Source organism: Manacus candei, unplaced genomic scaffold (assembly GCF_025592945.1).
Source record: "Manacus candei isolate 608988 ecotype Guabito, Panama unplaced genomic scaffold, ASM2559294v1 h1tg000023l, whole genome shotgun sequence".
Lineage (NCBI taxonomy): Eukaryota > Metazoa > Chordata > Aves > Passeriformes > Pipridae > Manacus > Manacus candei.
In genome coordinates, this window is record NW_026138071.1 from 18,907,229 (window position 1) to 18,928,869 (window position 21,641).

The 21,641-nt window shown below is 39.9% G+C and overlaps 1 protein-coding gene across 3 annotated transcripts in view; it reads left to right on the top strand.

Moving 5' to 3' along the window:
• The window catches only part of ALS2 (alsin Rho guanine nucleotide exchange factor ALS2), a 223,082-nt gene that overhangs the window by 10,818 nt on the left and 190,623 nt on the right, over positions 1-21,641 (top strand). For all 3 annotated transcript variants that reach the window (XR_007904470.1, XM_051787047.1, XM_051787051.1), the window contains 2 exons: positions 12,657-12,953; positions 14,537-14,609. The gene's annotated coding sequence lies outside the window, so the exon portion shown is untranslated. The remainder of the gene's footprint in view (positions 1-12,656; positions 12,954-14,536; positions 14,610-21,641) is intronic.

The window sequence follows — 21,641 nt, forward strand, 5'->3', positions numbered from 1 at the left end:
ATGCCTGCACAATCCCCTTTGGACTGAGATTAGTGATTTGGCTTGATACGAAATCCCTATCCTCCAACCTGGAAAGCTTGCAGCTAGCTGTAAAAGAAATAGTATTTAATAATAGACCAAGACTTGATTTCAATGGAAGCATTGTCTGAGTAGGGACATCAGAGCTTGGTTCCAGAGCACCAGTAAAAAAAAAATAAAATAGCCTTTTTATTTATTGGGCACTCAGACTTGAAGACTCCCAGGTGCCTATTAGTCTAAGGGCTTGTCTGTACAGGAAAGTTAGTGTGCAATATGTTGGAATATGAATTTACAGTGCACCAGCTCCTCTGTACTCCCCCTGTGTTTGGATATTTTTAGCACAGAGTAATGGTGCCTTTCTCTGTGGCAGTTCATTCAGCTTTGAAAGTAAAATAAATCACATTCTGCTTAGAGCCTGTGTGGGGAGTGAATGTCAAATAGCCAATGCCCTCTAAACTTGTACCCAAACTTCCTCCTCTCAGCTAGTGCTAAGGGTGATGTTCAGTAGGATTCTGCCTTTGGCCATGAAGACAAGTGTGATTCTGCTTACTTTTTCAGAAGGGAGGAAAATAGCATGTTTTCAAAAGTCCTTGTATTTCAGTTCTCAATACACTCTTGAGTATGTAGCAGTTTAGATCAGAGGGTTCCAGTATAACTCTTTGAGAGTTATTTTCATTAATATTTTGCAGCTGACACTTATTAAAATACTTCAGTGTGGCTGAAAGGTTTGTATGGCTTTTTAGTGAGCTGAATTGAATTTTACTTGAGGTTTACTTTACTTTTTTTACTTGGTTAGTCTTAAGCTCAAATGCACTCAAACAAATGCTTTTGCTGGCATATATTGAAGAGGCAACATCAAATTGAGAACATGGAAAAGGAATAAGGGAGGGAGAGTGGGCATACAGGTACTACTCTGTGATTTTTGTTTGGTTTTTTGGTCGCAGTGATGATGTTTGCCATGAACTGAAGGTATAAGGCACCTGGACAGCCTTCAGTTTGCTCATAATTCTTGTAATGAGAATTTGGACAAAGAAACCTGACTGTTGTTTAAGCTTTGAAAGATTGGATGTTGTTTGGTTTTTTTCTTAACCTGTAAAGAAAAGTGCAGCAATAACTCTCAAGATGATATCTGTTTGCATGTGGGGGTTGGAATAGGGGCAAAAGTCTTGTTAATTCAGTCTAATCCATACTTGATCTATTCACCTTACAAAGTAAATTCCTTCACCCTTATTGCTCTGAAAATGTACCAGCTTGCATATAAACATTAGGAATTGATTGTGAATCTTGCACCTTTCACAGAATTGATGTTACCTTGTTGCTCTGCCTCAGGTATCCATGGTATGTCAGAGGAATGCAGCAGAGAACCAAAGTCCGACTTAATCTGTTTATCCTGCATTAATCTGAAGCTCCCAGAGGGACACAATCCTGACTTTGAGTCTCTCTGAATTCAGCAACAGTGCTCCTGTTCCCTAGAGGAAAACCAAAGGAGAAATAAGCTATGGGTCCGTGCATTTAACAAAAAGTGCCATATAATTAGACTAAATTTCACACAGCTTACTTTTAACCAGCTCACTTCCTGAGAAGGATCTACTTTGTCAGGTTCTGCTCTTTTGTGTGGTAAAAAGAAACACAAACACAATGCTTAAGTGAATTATTGTATTTTTCTCAACTCCGTTGTTAAGCAAGTGAAATTTATCCAATTGGAGAACTAAAACAAGCTGAAAGAAGCGTTGCTGCTTTGTTTGCTAAATCTTCTCTGCATACACAGGTATGACAACCTGATGGGAAGGCTGGGATCCTCCCTGGGGAGCTGCACCTGGAGTCCACCCATGCTGTTCACTGCAGAGCCCCTTTCTGTGGGAGTTCCTCCTTACTCCCAGTGCTGTGAGACTGAAGGAGAAGAAATGTGACTTGGATGTCAAACCACAGTGAGTTGTCTTCATGGGGTGACTGTGGTGAACCAGTCAGCACCAGTTATTGCTGGGGACTGGTTTGTGTGATGTTTGCAAACACACGAGTTTGCAGCTAGAGCAGATCAGAAAAAAAAACATGTTCTTTATTTCAGTCATGCTGGGAGAAGGCTCTCATCCAAGTCAAACTTTTCCTTGACCAGCTGATGTAGTGTACACAGCATTTCCCTGCCTGTGGTGTTTTATAGCTGTGCTATGCATTGACGTGATCACAAAATACTTGAGTTTATGATCTCCTGCATTGTGACTGTGGTGAGGATAAGCCTAAAGGAAGTTTCTGCTCCTCATGCAAGGACAGTGTAGCTACAAGTTGGAGCATCAATGTTAGTGGGGTAACCCCTTCTTCAGTCCAAAGGAATTGACCTTCTACTGAACTTTTGGCTGTGGGAAGGAAAAAGCATTTGACCTTAAATGACTTGCACAAAGACCAAGGGGGAGACTGTCAGGCTAGGTCTTGCAAGCAGTCTGGCTCCTGATCCTCTGCTTAAGTTGCTAGACCATATGTCTCTCCCCATTCATGCTGAATGAATTCTCAGACTGTGCTACATTTCCTCTCTTGAATAATAATCATTAATGAAAAGGAAAATGAGAAAACAAGGTAATGACAGATAGCACAGAGAAAACATTGGAAAGTGAAGAAAGAAATGTCTGGGAGTAATAGAAATGCTGATATTCCCATGTTAATGATTCAAGAGCTCTCTGACTGCCATAGAAGCAAAAATGATAGCTGCTGCAGTCTATAGAGATTTGAGCAATGCAGGGAAAATTTCAGAATTGAACAGTAATGACCCCCATGTTTGTTCTCAGAAGATACCTCTGGCTCCCTCCTGCAAGGTGTGAGGTGGTCTCTGAGATGCAAAATGCCCCTTTGCAGGTTTAAGCCTGTAGTTAATTAATCTGAAATCTTTCCTATCTGGACTGACTGGTTAAGAGAACTTAATAAATTACTGAGACACTGATCTCAAAGAAAATAGGGAAAACTCCCAATTATATCATCAGGTTTATCTGTGCCAGGATTGCATGAACCTGCCCTTAGTATCTACATTAGCTCCACATCTGCTGTTCTTTTCACCCAAGCACAAATCCTGGTGATTGTAGTAGCTCTTAAATCACTTTTTTCTTCAGAATGTGTGATTTGTTGTAACTACATTCACCTCCCCTGCTCCCTCCTCTGTTTCGAGGTCAGTTGCCTGTGACAGATACTGTGTTCTATTTGGTATGTGCAGCTAACCACTTCTTCTTTTAGGGAACATGGTTTTAATTAGTTCTCTTCCTTTCCTCTGGTTGCTGAACAGAGCTGGCCTCAGGTGGAATTTTTTAATTGTGCTATTGCTGTCTGTCACACAAGCTGGTGTTCTGTTTCATAGAATAAATCTGAGACAAAAATGAGACTTTTTGTGGCAGAATTCACAGGACTGGTTAAAAGTTTTTAAAGTCATGTGAGCAGTTTTTTCAAGTGTGTACAGTAACGAACACAGAAGTTCTGGGAGATACTGTCTTTCCTCTCGAGGTTTATCTGATTTCACTGCTTTTAAAAATTATTTACCAAGTTATTTGCTGCCATATTTGCACGTGTCTGTGCAGTGGTGCTGCTGGAGTTGTCTATTTCTGCTACCTCTCTAGGAAGTGGTTTCCTGAGACATTTATGGGGAGCCCTAAGCTTTACCTTCTCCCTTTTCTCACTAGCATCAGTTCTCACATTTGACTGACCTTTGATGAAGTGATCCAGTTGGCTGCTTTGCTGAAAGATTGCTGGAAGATTTTTATTATTATTACTATTATTACTTAATTATTTTAACCTTTTTTTCCTGGGCTAGTTTGCAGCTGCCACGAGGCAGCATTTACTGGGAGACCTGAGTGCCGATTTCCTTTGGTGTGAAAGGCTGGGGAAAACACCAGCCTCTCAACCAGGGCAGGACAGAGCAATTCTCTACAACTTCATGGGCATTTTCCTGAGTATATCACATTGCTGAGAGGTTTTTTTGTTTGTTTGTTTTTACCTAAGACCTTGCTCGAAGCTATTTATAGACACTCTGGAAAAAGCTATCTGTAGTTTGAATACACCGATCTCTTATCTATACAGCCTCCAGAATTTCCTATCTCCAAGGCCGGGGTTTCTGAGATTTGGGTGGGTTCCTGTGAAGATAAATCACATCAGAGGCATGACCTTTATCCTTGGTTCTATTTAAATAGCTTAAATATCTGTTGACTTCATGCCTTGTGATTTCAGTTGCTGAAAAGTGAACACTAAAAAAAGGAAGAGTTGATCTACAGTGTATCAGATGAATGATACCTTTATTTATAGAGTTCTGCAAATACAGATGTTATTTTTCCAAAATATTCTCCCCCTAGCACTACTGTATTGTGGCTGGTTGCTTTTGAGAAGGAATCTGTGCATCCACATGAAACCTAGCAAAAGAAGATACTCATTTCTATTGTAAATGGTAAAGCTGTTAACGGAAAGATGAAGATAAAAACAAAACAACTGGGAGTTTACTGTCTGCAAATAAATATTCCCTAGTGGTTCTTAAGAAAAATCTTTAAATCACTTGCCTAGGTAATTCTGCATCTTTGTGGGGATTTTCTGTTGGAAGAGAGAGTGAAGATGAAGAAATGTACTGGCATTTGCACCTTAAAGGGCAGTAGATCCAATTTATTACAGAAAACCCCAGTGAAGTGTCTCTGTATCTCCTCACTACAGCTGAAAGACTCCATGTCTTCTGTATTTACAGAATTGATTCACTTCCATGAAACTCTGCTCTGGAAGAATCTAATAATAAAAAAAGCTCTGTTTTTATATTTTAAAGAGTGGGGGAAAAATATTTAATGTAAGCCAGAGTGATGCAATGACTACTTGAGTTTGGAGACAGTGTGAAACTATAAACAAAGAACTGATTAACTCATTCACCAGCACTGATGTGTTAACTCTGGCCGATTTACCAGCCTGTTCACAGATCAGAAACACCAAGAACAGCCCTCAACTGTGGGTCAATGCAAGGAATTTTAAAGATGTATTAATTTCTTTGGACTTTGTTTCCCCACAGGAATATTAACCATGTGTTTAGACTACATAAACTGGGTTTTGTGTTGTTCTTTGCATTGTGATATTGTTGTGGTGGCAGATGTAACTCTGCAGCTCCATGGCAGTGTTATGTGACTGTGGCAAGATCCATTGTGCAGGAAGAGAACTTAAGTCTTCTTTTTCGTTCCTCTCGTTCATATAACTGGTGCAGTCAAAACCCAAGTATACTCTGCCTTTATTTCTGGGGTGCTGAGGTTCTCTTTTCTTCTGACTATCTGTCTCCAAAGACTGGAGAGTTTTCTGTGAAGATGACCAAAAGAATTTCAGAGCCATGATGTGCAATGAATTGCACTTAATATCTGAATTAATAGAAGTAGTTCTCATAAATGCAAATATTAAAAATTAACTCCTGAATGTGGCCTCACAGCCTGTTCTTTTCCTGCCTTCAGATGGTGGTGTAATGTCACCATGAACCATTAGCTGCAATTCTGTGGGACAAAGGCAGCTGCATTTTGCTAGTGAGGTGATCCCATCTATAATTTGTTTTTATAGCCCAGGGTTTGCTTTTGTTAATGTTTATAAAGTGCTTTGAATTAAATGGCACAGAAATTTCTATTATTCGAACATCTGTTCCTCCCTGAGAGCTTGTGTAACCTGGAGGAGCTGTGCAACTCAACACCAACTCCACAGCCTGTGTCCTTGTGAAAGAGCAAAGAACTAGAAGAAGGTTGGTTCTGTTTCTGTGGTTGCACATTACTGTATGTGTCAGGGCTTCATTTCTACATCAGCAGGGAAGGGCTCCACAAATTCTGTCAGTCTCTGGAAGCAGCAGGTTTTGGACAATGTTGAAAGCTCTGGCAGGTGACCATGGGGATATACTTGCAGGTGAAAGAAAGCATTCAGCTGGCACCCTGAGCCTCTGTCATGCTGACAAGGATGTGAAAAAAGTTTCAGGCTCTCTGCCATATCTTACCCTAAGCACAGACTGTCCTTTTGATATTTATCCATGGTACTGCTTCTTGATCTGCTTTACTGTATGAAACTTTTCCAAGATGTTTTTGCTTACCACAGTTATTTCTATAAAATCCCTTTCCAAAGTTGTTATCTTGGGACACAGTAAACTCTCCCAGCTTGAGAAGAAAATGGCTCTATTTTGTATCTTAAAAAGCACTGTGTACATTTGTGGTACTATAAAATAATCAGCATGACTAAAAGGGAAGCTCGTTTGGGATATAGATTTGAAGTGTTATGTTCAGATTGTGTTGGGGTGGGAAGAAGCTTGCAGATTGCAGAGAAGTACCTGTCTGCTGTTGCTTACCTGTAACAATCCTCACTGTTGATCATGATGGTTTGAAGGAAGCCTTATTGTCCATCACTGCCACTTTGGATGTCTGGCTTGTTCAGATCGACTGGCAGCCTACGTGTAAAACAGGCCCAGGGCTGGAACAGCATTGCAGATCAGGACTGAGCTGGATTGGCACTGAGGTGTGGGAAGCTCACTTAATGCAAGTTGTAGCTGGTGGTATCAGTGCTTCACTTTCATGAGCCTAGAGTTTAACTTTGCTGCCAGCCTGGCAACTTCCCACTGGGATAATGTAATGCAGCTGCAAGATTGTTTTGGCTCTGTGCTAACTCCTTCCCATGCCTTTTTTTAATAGTCTGTCTCCTGCCTTTCCCCATTCAGTCATAAAACTTTTCCTAACATTTGTTCTGCTTTTAAGAGCTAGCAAGGGCATGGCAGTTGATAACAGAACCAACACCCCTCCATAAAAATGCACTTTTCAGCAGTGAAATATGCTGCCTTTTGGGGAATTTCAAGAGTTGATTCTGGATTATTTGAGTTTTGTTTTGTTTTGTTCTTTCTCTGTTAGCTATCCTTCCTATCAAAAGGTTGGCTAAGGTGCAGGGTGTGTATTTTTGTGACTATTTAAAAACTGGTCTTTTGGAATGGAATAATAATATAGCTTGCTTGAGTCTTGATCTATTTAAAGAGTTCTGAAAAGGTCTGAGACTCACTCTTGGGAGACAAGGCTTTTTTCAGCTTCTTGGTCCTTCTTCAAGAATCAGGGCCCAGTTTGGCTCTTTGGAGACCTAGATGTGTGGTCACGGGTGCTTGGTTTGGCTTGATTGTCACAATTATTTTGTCATAAAAGTAATTATTGGTGATGTAATTCGTGTATCAGTTATGGTTGAATGAGACCTGTAATTTTAATCATAACTAAAAGAGGTTGAATTTCTATTTATTGCCCAGCTTTCCAGTTCTTACCTATCAGTAATGCAAAGAATTTATCATTATAGTAAGCTTCCTCCTTCTTTCATAGAGTGAAAGCCAGCTTTTAAAATCAGAATAAAGCCTTCTTTCAAGGAAATGAGGAAGCCATCAAAATTAGGGTAAGGCAAAGGTAGCTAACTACACTCTGCCTTTGACTACAACCTTCTTGTTCAGAACCTACAACAAAAATTTCCCAACCCATGCTTCCTGGTGCGATTATTTTCTTCTGGAATTTGACCTCTAAATGAAAATTGCTGTTTTGATTTCTTGTGGGGCAACCACAAGTGTGGAGGAGTGTAAACTATAGCAAATGTTAGTGTCTGCAGGAGCTGAAACAATAGACCAGGGTGAAAACTGCCCTTTCCTCCTGCTTAGTTAATTCCTTACGTTTCAATGGCACATAGTGGGCTCAGGTAAAAATTTCTAAGGACCCAAACTGACCTCAGAGGGAAAGGAAACGGCTTTTGTGTGTCTGCCCTTTTTCTTAGAGAGTCCGTGATGATTTCAGCTTCAGTTAGTAAGAGCCATTCCCCTTTACAGCCAGCGTGGTAAATTGTTCCCATTTCTCTTCTAATGTCTTTTCTCTGACAAACCACTCTTATCATAGAATCATGGAATCAGCCGGGTTGGAAGGGACCTCTGAGATCATCAAGTCCAACCCTTGATCCAACCCCGCTGCGGTTACTAGGCCATGGCACTAAGTACCACCTCCAGTCTCTTTTTAAAAACCTCCGGGGACAGAGAATCCACTACTTCCCTGGGCAGCCCATTCCAATGTCTGACCACCCTCTCTGTAAAGGGAGATGTCTTTCTGTCACTTTTGTCCGTGCTATTGTGTTACAGGTTGTTTGGGGTGCCTGTTCAAGGCCTGCGATTAGGACTTGCAAAAGATCTGTGAGAATTTCTTTGTCTAGTCTTTTTCCTAACTCATCCGAGGGGATCACAGCCAGGCCCTGCCTTCCTGCTCTAGCCAGTGTGAGGGTCGGAAGGAGACAGGAGTCAGATGCGGAGGCCCGGGGTAAGAGTTAAAATAAACCCTTGGGAGACAGAAATTACATTTCTAAATAATTGTTTTTCTGTTTTTCAAACAATACTGTGTGGCCCGCTGCTAGGAGCAAGCTCAGTGACTCGGTGTCCTTAGGACTGACTGAATATTGGGAAATCCAGCTTTTAGTTTGTATTTTTTGAAAAGGGTTTGCTTCTGCTATCTTGACAGCATGGAGTAGGAAAGCAGCAAGAGGTTATCAAAAAATGTGTATTGGAATTAACTGGTCAGCGTCTGGAGGGTGCCAGGGTGCGGTCACCAGCATGTAAAGGCAGACATCTGTGGGATGCTTTGGGTTCCAGAGATATTTTTATGAATGAAAGGTGCTTATGACAGGAATGCATACTGGAATAGGCAGTGCTAATGGAGAGTCTCTACAATCTCCTTATCTTCACAGTAAATCTGCCCCTGAAGATAAATGTTTAATAACGTTCCAATTTGGTTGTACTTGGTAAAAGTGATTGAACTAATGACCCATAATCCAACGGATCCATTTGTAGTGAATAGCACTAAGGGTTCAATCCCGTGCTGCTGATTTAGCAAGATGTCTGCTTTATTTACCACGTTTCACTGTTACAGGGCTTGCTCAGGGATCAAACGAAATTTGATTTACCTGGCAATGAGTGTAGTCTGCCTTTCAGCTGCAAATGGGCAACGATTTCTTTGTATGTCTAAAAATTAACAAAACTCTCACATGCTCTCGTAAATCAGTAAATCTGGGTGTGAGGGACAGAAATTTGAGATTTTTTTTATAGTTTAGTCAGATAACGTATGTGTGGTGGTAGCTGTGCACAAAAACTTCTGGTGCAAATACTTGTAAATATGGGTCTGAAATTTGCTTTGGTCAGTAAATACTTGTGCATTCAAATAACTTTTTCCCGCAAACATTAAAGAAAGGTGGAACTATGGCCAAAGTAAATTTGTATCACACTTCAAACAAATACCTGCGGAATTCTTTCTGTTTGGCAAATGAAGCGCTCCTAATCACTTCAGTGGGAATCTGTCTGGTCTGAGGAATGCAGTATCTTGACCTCAGACCCCTGCTAACACTTACGTAATGAGACCCACTGAACCATGTGGGACTACTTATGCACATGAGTAATTTTATGGACGACTCTGTGCAATATGCAGGTCCAGGACAGCGATTAGGACTGCAGTCACCGATTGTTGATTGCCAAGTAACAGACTTGTGTATTAGGTTAGAGTGCCAGTGACCCCAGTCATGTTTTCCTGCTGCTGCACTGTGGATGGTCTCCTCTTTCTTCTAACCTAACTCTTGTAGAGGACAGTTGCTTTCATAAATCCTGAAAAATCTTACAGTAGCTATTTACTCACGAGTTTTTTTGGTAGATTGTAATGATTGGCCTGCATTCTAGGAACTTCCTGTAATAAAAAATAAATGCATAAATAAATAAACCCCCCCCTTCTGCCGTCACTCAAGTATTTGTTTCTTGGTTCGAAAGTTCTGCAGTTCAGAGTAATGATAATTGAAGCTCAGAGTAATGATAACTGGGTGGAACTGCGTGGGGAAACTATTTTTTTCAGTACTTTTCTGAAAACCGTTTTCTTTTTCAAGCATTGCTCCTAAGTTTGAGGTGTTTTATTGCCAAGTCTTTACACAAGGAATGTGTTGAGACAACTGGATCCTGATATCTCAGCTCATACTCTCAGGTTTCGCAGCCTTGCCAGTAGCAGCTTATTAAGGACCTAGACTGAACAGTGACTGATAGGAATAATCTTCCCACTATTGCTAAATAGTGTAGTAATTTCAGAGACTAAGGGAGGCTGCAGGGACAGGCACAGCAAAACAATGAAAGCAAAAAGATTTTCTTCACAACCTGAGAATTCTGTCCTACACTTCTGATGATAATGGGTGATGCATCAGAAGGTTTGCAGCAAAACTGAGGCATATGCTTGATTTCAAAAGCTTCATTATATATATATTTTTTTCTTTTAATTGCAGGTGTGTAAAGCAGGCTCAAGGCAAGGAAGGGAAGTAGCCCAAACAGACAGTGTTGATGTTCTGTCCCCTTTTTTATTCTCCATAGTAAATTAGACTAGTTTCCATCTTCTAACCCTTGTGTAAGATCATGCACACCTTCCAATGTAAGCATTCCTGTTTAAACATCTACCATAACATCTGTTTTTCTGCCCACTATCCTTCATTTCTCTCTCTGTTTAATCTGGCTAGTTGCTGGCACACTAATTTTATTAGGAAAAACCTGGTTCAGTGGATGAGAGTCAGTGGTCATTGTATCCCATGTCTTCAGGACTGCCTACTATTGCAAGTCCACTGAAAATTTCATTTTCTCCTCAATGTGATAGGGTAGGGCTTAATCTGGATGATCTGCACAAACTTTAAAGGGGTATCTGGGGGGGAAATGATCAGCACATTCTAGAAAAAAATAAGTCCCACTTTCTACAAGGGAAGATCTGTAGGGAAAAGCAGGTTCTCTTGTTACACTGACCAATATAACTCGGAAGAGAGAGAATAGATAAACTTTTAGGCATGCAAACCCTTTTCCAGGTCTGCTAATTACCTACCCATTTAATGCAGTCTGTGCTTGTGTTTTCCTATAAATGTTTCATACAAATGTTTCATACTGGATTTTGTAAGAAGATATGGTTTGTACCTTATTACTCATTTCTTCAGTTAAAGAGATTTCATGTGAACATCTGTGAAGGTTGGCTCCAGTTTCAAAAGGTAATTCAAAGCCTGCTGTAATGAAATTGAGAACATCTTGATCAGGGTCTATACAGTTTTCTCTATATCTCTGCTTATAGAGTGAGTTTTAATAGCATTATTGTTTTAAAACAAAACAAAATCACAAATAGAACAAGCAAGCAAGCTAGACTGGCTAGACTAACAACCCCAAAAACAGAAATTCATTTGGTTTCTCCCTTCTAGTAGGTGGACAGCATAAACAGTGCCAGGTCCAGGTACACAAACACACTCACATGCAAATAATATCCAAAGACAGACCAGGCCCCACATAGGTCTCACACTCTTTAATGAAGCAGTGGCAGAGACAATTGTGTGGTGGGTGTGTGGTGGACCAAGGCTGAGGCTGGCCAGGGTCCAGCTAACTTCAGACCATTTTTATGTGGCAGTCCATGGATGAGAGCTTGCCCTTACCCCTTTTGTCTAAGTCTTCTTCACTTCTCAAGTTCTTGCATAAACTCATTTGCTACATCTTGTGTGATAATCTTCAAGTGCTGCTGTGAAAGTCAGGAATAACTTGTGAACTCTGTGTGTGGTTTCACCTACTTAATAGTGAATAGCTCTCCATAGCTGCCCAGACTTTCAAGGAGGAAGTAGTGTAGCTTTTTAGTTCCAAATAGAATGATGTAGGTTTTTTCTTTATAATACAGAATTAAAATAACATCAATTATAATTTTTCATCTTTTCAAGTATCTATACCTTTTCTGCGATCTGCTAACATGAATAAGAAATGCAAAATGATCATTTAAGAAGTCTGTTCTAATTATAAGCATTTTTTTATCCATGTAAAGTACTGTTCCAGTCACCTTGAAATTTCCCTCAAGAGAATGGCTGCTAAAAATTTCATGTGCTTTTGCTCTAAAATACTGGAGGGCTCTGTAGCTGATTATCCTGTAACAATAAATATAAAGACTTTGCCTTATATGTGATACAATGAGGAAATTCTTTATATTCTTGTAGACCAGTAGCATTAACATTTTTGCAGTAAGAGGGCAGCTTGGTATCTGTGACCTGATGACTCTTACTTGTTTTTAAAAAAACCTTCATAAATCCCTTGTGAATCTCTTGGTTAGAATGGAAAAAAAAAACCCTCCGCTGTTCTTTAGTAGAGTCTGTTTCTGAATACTTAAAAACTGTAAATAGAATTGGAAAAGCTCTCTTATTCCTACTTGGAAGAAAATCTATGTTCAGACCATGACTAACCTGCAAACCAGTCATTTTAAGCTGTTGCCTCTAGCTTAGTCTGTTATTCTGTGACAAATCTGTTATGATTTTTTTCCCCCTCAATTGAAATATTGACATGAATATTAATAGCTGACATCACTGGTTTTGATGCAATTTGATAAAGTCAGATTCCTTTCTACCTTGTCATCTCTATAACTACTAGACCATAAGGACATGATTACAAACATAAAATCATTATCTTGGGGATGAGCATCCTTCTGTTGAGTTGACAGATGTAGTGTCTGAAGGCAGAAAGTACTATTTGTGAGCTCTCCTTAACTTGTAAGGTGTGGCATTCAAGATACTTTGGTGTTGGGGCCATTGCAGGGAGGCTTTAATTTTTAAGGAGCTTTTCACTAATGGGTATGTTCTTTCTTTTTCAGGTGTCTTTGAATCCTGCAGGAACTGAGTGGCTTCTTGCAGCAAAATAAGAGTATGGAAAGCCTTGAACAACTGACCATGGTGCAATGTGGCCGAGATCCCTGGACAAACACACAGGAAGGCAAACGGTGAAGACAGCAATGTCTCACCTCAGGGGGCTGGGAAAAGTATGGTGATATCTGGGCACAGAGAACCCCCATGAGTTGGACTCTCCTCTGAAGCACGGGTGAAAGAAGAGACCACATAAGCGTTGTTTGCAGGGAAATCTGCTCTGATGAACGAAGAGCTCTGAATGGCAAGTGTGTGTCCCAGATGTGCAGTGTCCTCCTGTGGGGTTTGGGTGCTAGACTCTAATGAGGCCATCAGTGTCTGAAGGGAGTAATGCAAAGGGATTGTTAACAAATGGGTAGCTAAGACGACTAATTCGCCAGAGACGTTAAATCATTTCAGTCCCACAAAGAGATGAATGGGCTGGGGCAAATGTTGCTAAAGAAAAGTGCATTTCAAAGAGCAGCTGGTGAGGAGGCTTCAAAAGGTCTGCCGAGGACCACTTGAGAGAACTCCTCACCTTGCTGCACTAGTGGCAGTTTTACCATTCAGTTCACTGGGACCAGGATTTTGCCCTGGGAGTTAAGATTAGAGAACTCTGTGCTCTGGTGAACTATCTCAAAGCAGAGCTTGGAGGTTTTTCTATGGTCTTTAGTTGCAGTGCCTATGGTAACTTGAAATGAAAGACATGTGTTGAGTTAGTGATAACTGATGGAAGGAAAACCATTTCCAGCCTTTACTTGCTCTCCAAAAATAATCATCATCACTTAGATTTAAGAAATAAATAGTCTGGTGAGAAAATAAGTATGTAAATGCTACCTTATGTACTTTAGCTGTTCCTGTGCTTGGAATGTTTAACTTCTGGTGAAAATATTAGTGAGGTTTTTATATTTGTGCTCAAAAGGATTGAATGAGTAAGACAATTTGACCAGCATGCTAAATTTGGAGCCTGGGAACAAACATTTCTGGAAAGAAAAAATATAATCAATGTCAATTGTTGATTGTAGAGTTCAAGGGTACCCACACCGGAGACTGTCCATTTTTCAATAATTACTGGATTTTAAGATATGGCTTAATTGAAAAATAGTATAATAAGCATTAGTTTTGTCTCTCAGAACAAAGACTTTTTTGGGGAAAAATCTGATAATGAAGAAAATATGTGCACTGTACACAACTCTTAGAGTATTCCAGTCAGTTACTTGCATATTATCACATTTACCGAATTAGATATTCATCTTAAAGTTCTTGATTTTAAATTATTATGGGAATGCTGATTTCCATATTTGTTATTTATTGATATACCTAATATAGTTTGATGGAAAGATCAGAAATCTAACTTAACATTTTCAAACATAAGTTAACAAATTAAAAACATTCCAAAATTATGTAAATTATTTTCTTATTTAAATTCTGGGTTCTTGAAAGCTTCATATAGCTGGAGGGTTGTTTTGGCTCTGATAGAACTTATAGGAATAATGCTTGTAACTGAAAATTAGTGGAACCTCGGGTTTTGTGGCTTGTGATTTTTGCAACATCTAAAACCTGTTCTGTTGTCTCCAACAGTAAACACAGAGAAAAATTTAGGATACTTTCTTGTGAAGCTGAAATGCATTCCTGCTGTGGAGCAGATAACTGATGTCTTTTGATGAATAAGGGGCAATATTTTTATTATTAGTTTACCTCATGCTGTACCTGTGAAAAAATCCTCAAATTTAATCAACTTAAAAGCCTTTAAGAAATGTCTGTGTACATAGTTGGGTGACGTTTTTAAATGAGATCTGGAAAAAATCCATTAATATTGCTTTCCTCTCTCTTTGGTCTTTGTTTTTGCCAGGTTTGCTTCTCCTGGAAGGATGCTTTACCAGCCACACTGTCACTACTCATGGGCACATAAGACTTGAAAATGCGTAAGTTACAGTTGAATGCAATTTTTAAAGGTGTTTGTTAACAAGTGATGATTTAAAATCTTTTGCTTTTTATTCTTGCCTTTCAGAACATTAAGGTTCTAACCCAGTTCCCACTGTACTCTAGAGCAGTTGTCTAGTTGGGATTACATCCCAGTAGTTTAACAAGGTACACCCTGTTATTGTTTATTGCTGTGGTTTAAAAATATTTGAGTGGTTGTAGGATCTGGACTTCTGTTTCCAGACACCTGACAAAGATCTCTCTCTTTTTTTGATAGTCTCAATCAACATCCTGCAACACTAATGCTGTCTGCAAAGTAACATTCATGCTTAATAATTTACTGAAGGTCAGACATCTTCAGCTTTAATAGTGGCTCAAAATGGTTTAAATGCTGGCAGAGGTATTACTTTGGCAAATAACTACCCTTGAAGCCTTATTTTTAGAAGAAATGGCTAATGCAGTTTGCATTCATGTGTTTTTAAAGTGCCATCCATGTGATGTTTCTTACCAAAGGGGACACTTTTAGCACTGTGCTAGAATTTTTTTCCTGTTCACTTAAGAGAGTTGTTTGAAACCTTACATAGCCTCTTCCTAAAATAGATGTTTTTCGCAGGTGTTCCATTCAATAAATATTGCTGGGAGCTTTCTAGGGTTTTTTTCTTGCTGTTTTTAAGCTACGTTAGTAAAACTTGGTCTTTTTTGTAATACAGTTTTAACTCGTAACATAACATTTAGCAACAAAAACGTACATATTTTGATCTGAACGAGTTCCTTCCCCCAAATACAATTGCAGCGTATGTTCTCATCCTGTGCAGCCTAGAGGAGGCTGCTCCTGTGCTGACAGATTTGGTCAAGGAGGTTGTCAGTGTTTCCTTTCATGCACCTGGCTACTTCTATGCAACAGAAATGAACTGAGGGGCCTTCTCATGCTTAGAGTGAGAAGAGCATCTCTGCTCTCACTTTGAATTCCTTCAAAGGCTTTAAAGGATGCTTCATTGTATTCAGAAACGTGCCCTGCAATGAACTGGTTTGTAGCTCACAGAAGGCCCTCCTGTTGAATATTGAAGATGTACAGTTGTTCTTTGCTCCTGAAACCCACCGTGAGAGGCTGTAGGAGAGTAATTACTTGTGAGGATGTAGCTGTTTGCAGATGAAGGTTAAATTGTCTTGGGCAGAACCCAAGGAAACCAATATTCACTCACTTTGACCCCGATTCTTCTCTGTGTGGAGTCAGACCTCTAGAGCAAGATTACCTGAGAGGCAGAAAGCTCAAGTTCAGGATGCAGGGGCAGAAGTGTTTCCTTTATGTATAAAATAAGAAAAAATAAGCAAAACTGATTGTTCACATGCATCTATACTGAGGTAACATAGAGGAATGTCCAGAAATCACATATGAGTTTTGAAAACCTTGACTATCACTGAGTGTAGAATTTTGTTTGTCACAGCAAATTGGTAAAAGGTCTTGTAAAAAACCTAGTTAAAATAGCCTTTCTGGCTTCCAGCCTTGCACATTGCCCAAGAAAATAACAAAGAACAGCTTGTTACACTGCACCATTTCCCCTATCCCCACTGAGTTTTTCCCTGTATCATTTGTGGGTGGAATACGAACTGTGTTTGTATCTGGAGGCATAATTTGACCTTTGAGACCTTTGCCACTGCAAATGATGCAAGAAAAATGGAAGTCACAGTTGATGTTCATGTACCAGATCAAGTACCTGATCGAGTTTGAAAAAAGTACAGTTAGAGAAAATGTTTCTTTGCTGGCTACTGGCTTCACCATGTGAACTGCCCTGGCTTGTCTCTTAAAACTCAGAGCAAATCCTTTTACCAATAAAAAGAGGCAACACAGAGTATATGTCAGTGCAGTGACAGAATAGTGCAAAATATCAGGAAAGGAAAAAAATGGAGAGAGTATTTTTTACCTTTTTTTCTATTGTTGTCTTATAGATTGACTAGGAATTGATTGTTATCCTGTAAGGCAGGGCTGCTTCACCTCTGCCTACTTGTCTGCAGCTTCTGAGGGTAGAGCTGAAGTGCAGCAGCAGTTTGAACATGCCCTGGCTTTTGCAAAGGGTATTGAGAGACTGAGGAGGGATTGAAGGGCTGGGGAGTTTCTGACTTGTGCCATCCCTGTGTCCTGAGTGGGTCCAGAATGCTCCGTGCAGGCCAGACTGCAGTTTATGTGGCTGTCATAGCCAGAGTGGGCTTTGATGAGCTCATCTGACCCACATGTCTAATGATGCAGATACATGCTTCTGCTGTAATCTTCCCCTTAGAGCTTCCCAAAACCAAACTGCATTGACTGCATTACTGCACCAGTGATCACTGGCTGTGCTGCATGTCATTGAATCCTAACATGCTTCCCACTTATTCCTAACAGCAAAATTTCTTGGAGGCACAAGGTATATCTGTTGTTCTTGTTTGCATTTCTCACTCTTGACCATTGTTTTGTGTGTGTGATGACTCTTACCAGAAACAAGACCTCCTCCTTTCCCATAAAGTAGCCTGCAACTTAGTTTTTTGGAGATTGCTGTACTTGTCTGTCAGAAGATGATTCACATTGGCTGGCTGAGGTGCATAGCAGAAATGCCTGAGCAGATTACAAACTAGCTGCCTCTTCCTTTGAGACTCTCTGCAAGGGAAAGGAGCACAGGGTTTACAATTGGCAAATTGTGAGGCAGCTTTGCTGCTCATTAACATCCAGTATGGACAACCCCTCCACGGCAGTGATCTTTCCTGTTGTTTGGGACAGAGGAGCTTGCTGTGCAGACCTTAGCAGGAGTGTCTGAGTGAGCAGAAGGGATTCAGTCTCAGTGAGGAGAATGTTGACTGAATCCTGCTCTGCAGTTTTGCAAGACTGTCTGAAACTGGAATGCTACCTATGTAAAAACAGAAGCAGTCTTTGGATTGTTTTGTGTTTATGTTCGTCTGGATTGAAGCTGAATAGAACAGGAACATCTGAATTATGGCCTCTGATAATGACAAACTTCTTTGTCATCAGAAACCAGGATGAAGCTGCCTAGTGAAGTGCTTTTATAAACTCTCGAAAACATAAACCCAAGCAGTGTTAGCAATCTGAATCATCAAAGCAGAAGCGTTTCTTAGAGAGAGGATTCTCACATTCTTACAGGCACTTAAAATAATTGTTTACATTGTGATCTGGTAATTCAGAGAATGATGAGGCTGAAAAGGGGATTCATGACCTGTAGCATAAAAGTAAATCTAGTTTGATAGGAATTTTCAAATGTAGTGGTTGTTTAACTTTGGATTTTGGTGTCGTTCAGTGTTCAGCAAGGACCACCAAAATGCAGCTCTGCATCACAATTTGCCCAGTTCCAAAGCTCACATACAGAATATTTTCTGTGATGCACAGAAGTGCAACTCCAGAAAAATAAATAAATATATGTATGTATATACACGCAAATGAAAAACGGTCTACAAAATAGAATATTTTATTTGGATTTTCCATGTGCTTCTGCCACTTCTCTAAACTTCCTGAGAGGAGGTGTATTTCTTTATTCTCTCTGGTACATGAGCAGCTTCTGAGGTGGGTACTGACCCCACCTCTTGGGAATGAACCTTGCCTGGAATTGACAAGAGTATGTATTTTATAGTGCCTGCTGCACTATGATGGCTTTGCTGCCTAGAATTTTCTTATGGGAAAATCTTTGGAGTTTAGTTCTACCACTAATTTCCCCCCCCCCCCATTGTTCTTCCCAGTGAGTTAGTCACTTTATTTCCAAGATTTGCCAAACCCTGCACATTGAGTATTAGATGTGCAATTGACTGTGCTGGAGTTTTACACAGTTTGCAGTGTGTGTGGCAGGTTTCACCAGTCCTGCTTTCATCCATTACATGGACAAAAGCCCTGCTCTCTTCCAGACTTGCTGCTTCTCAAGCAGTGCTCTTACTTCCACCCCAAAAGTGCCAGGTATTTTACCTGGTATGTGACAGCCTGTAGCAATGGCTCAGTGTGTGCAGGATACAGGTTGATCTGTCCATCAGGCAGGTCTGGGCTTTTGGAACACTGAGATGAAACTGAGGGCTGGGATACTCTGGTTTTGTGCACTGGAAAGAGGGAAAAGCCCAAATCCATGGCTAGATGTCCTACTACTGTGTTCATAAGAATACTGGAATATAAAAAGATGTATATATATAAAGGAGTTATAATCCTCTTGATTTTTTTCCTGCCTTTCCATTGGCATCTGGCCCACGAGAATTTACAGAAATAAATCCCCCCCCGTTTTCCTCTGCACACAAGTAAAAAACAAAAACAGTTCCTAAAGTTCCCAGGACTCCTATTAAAAATATCACACAAGTCTTAATAGCTTAAGCAAAAGGAGTAATTAGGAGTAATTATAGATTCCTTTCATAGGGCAAACACACTGCAGCGACTTTACTTTTTGTTCTTCCAGGAGGGCACCCTGTGCAATCCCTTCAGGGATAGCCTTGGGAGTACTGTCTGGAAGGACATCTCTGGTGCTGGGGGCTCTAACACTGGCCCTGCTCTCCTGGTGTGCTGGATCTTTCTTTAGAGCTACAGGTGGCAGGAGACCTAAGGCTGGAGTGTTGTTTTGGGTATATAGCTCATCATCTTCAGCAGAAAGGGCATAGCAGGGAAAATAATGAAATTCTGCATAAAACGGGTATGCTTCCAAACAGGAAAAACAAAAATCAATAATCCAAAGAAAGCCTTTAGAAATTAATAAATACATAAGGTAACTTGGGATTTCCACACAGGTGTTCTCTATCCATAGCCATCTGATCAATCTTCATTTTTACAGGCATTTGCAGGCAGTGGTTTTTCTTTTACAATTAACAATCTGAAAACATGAGCAGCTGTAGTAACTTAAAGGAATTCTAATAGTGTTTTTTAAACAAAAGTAAAAATTGTGGTGTTACTGCAAAATTTAAGTCACGGATCTGCTACTGGATTTATAGGGGAAGGTAAAAAGGAATTTTTATAGTGTCCTTTAGAAAAAAATTTATAATAGACACCATGTTTTTTCTTTGCTCTCAGAAATAACTGTTCTGTCTTATATTCCACTGGCTAACGTGTGCTGTAGAGTACTGAATTTTTAATGCTGGTCACTAGCTTATAGGAAACAATTTCTGCCTTACTGACCTTAATACTTGGAAAGTATTAGGTACACAACCACACTTTCTGTTCCTATATGGATATTCTGAGTTAGGGCTTCATTTCCAGAAATGACTTATTTGCTGTAGAAAAAGGTTTTATTGAGAAAGTATTAATTAACAGTGTTCTTCCCTTAACTTGAAAACCTTTTTCTAGAAAATCTGTGTGCTTTTCAGTCACATAAATAGCTGCATAGCAGCACAAACACACTTGAAATAGCCTTACACGAGTTAATTTAAACTTGAATGCTGTAAATCGTTTTGCTTGTGATTTATCTTTCCTAAAAGCTCTAAACTGTATAATCATGATGCTGAGGGATGCTGTGCCATTCAATAGGGCACATACAGAGCCCTAGGAAAGGGAGCACTTGCTCTTCTGGCTTAGTTCTTGATCAGTTTGTGCATTCTTTCTGCTGAAACTTCCCCTGAACCCTTTGGTACAGTACAGTGTTAAAAGCATGTGCAATGCCTTCCACATCTCATCAGAAATGGCCAGTTTAACAAATATTTGAGAGCATTGTATTTACATAAATCTTATTTTTTAAATGTTTTCAAATGTCTTGAGCCTTCTAAAGTGTCAGTATCAACTAATGCTGCTGCAGAGATAGTAAACAAACTTTGCTGTCATCTGAACAGTGCAAAATGTAGATGCAAAGCGCAGTTCAGACATATTAAATTGAAAGTTTGGACTAGCTGATGTGCTTGTAGTCAGGTGCCATTTGCTGAGGGATGAGATTTGGTGGTGGGTAGCTCCAAACTCATTAGATTTGTAGATGAAAATAAATCTGTATGACTAACATTAGGTACAGGCAGTGGTTTTTGTTGTAAGCTGACTGGCCTTTCTTGCAGTGATCCTTCATGCCAGAATTCATCCTTTCTTCTGCTTTTCTCTCCTCCAAAGCAAACCCTAGATTGCCTGTTGGGGATGGGGTGAAGCTACCTGGATATGTACCTGGATAGCCTCCAATGGCCATCTGGTGCTGCTTAGCTGTACCTTCTGACCCAGAAAGGAAATCATGCAGGGAAGGGGCCACCACATGGCATCTGGTAAATGAAATGGAGATACTAGTCAGTGTTTTTGTGATTCACTCCCTTAACCAGTTTCTTGGAAAAAATAGTTTTCAAATGGCTGCGTTGCTGATATCCTTTTGTACTTTTTTTTTTCCGAGGAAAGCCTACTTCTGAGGCAAAGTCAGAATGCACAGTAGCTCTGAGCGGCATCTTTAAATCTTTTTTGATATCAGGGATCTGACCAACACAATTTAATTCCTCACCCTTGTGCAATGTTGAACTGGCAGTTGCCAACTAGAATAACTCACCAGGCTGGAGTCAAATTAGGAGCACATGCTAATATTTGTTTTATCATTTCTAATCTTAGAAGGGGGGGGAATGTTGAGTAGGTGACTCACAGTGTGACTCTTCCTATTTCATTGCATGGTGAGCTTCTCCACATGCTTTTCCTCTTCTCCCTCGGCTACTTTGATTATTAAGTAGTAATGGATATTTTAGTCAAATCAACGTCTATTAATGGCACTGAAGTTTCTTTCATGCTAGTCAATGAATGCAACTCATATGGATTTGATCAGGAATTGTGTGTATGTGGAAGCCAGCCCTAAATTAATAAGGATAGTGCCTCTATTTTTTGTTCCCAGATGTATATCTGCAGTTATTGTGAGGGGATGAACACCTGCTTAATGCGGTTCTTCTGCTGGATTTCTAGGGGACATTGTAAATCCATTGACTGTGCTGAAGACTGTAATAACCTCTGTCACAGTTGGATATTTTTATTTTGTTTTCTGGACTTTCTTTTTCTTCTAATATGTCAAAATATTTTAAAAAGCAGCTATGGATTTTCTTTTTCTTGGTCTTGCACTTTTTCTGGGAGCAGATGCCATTAG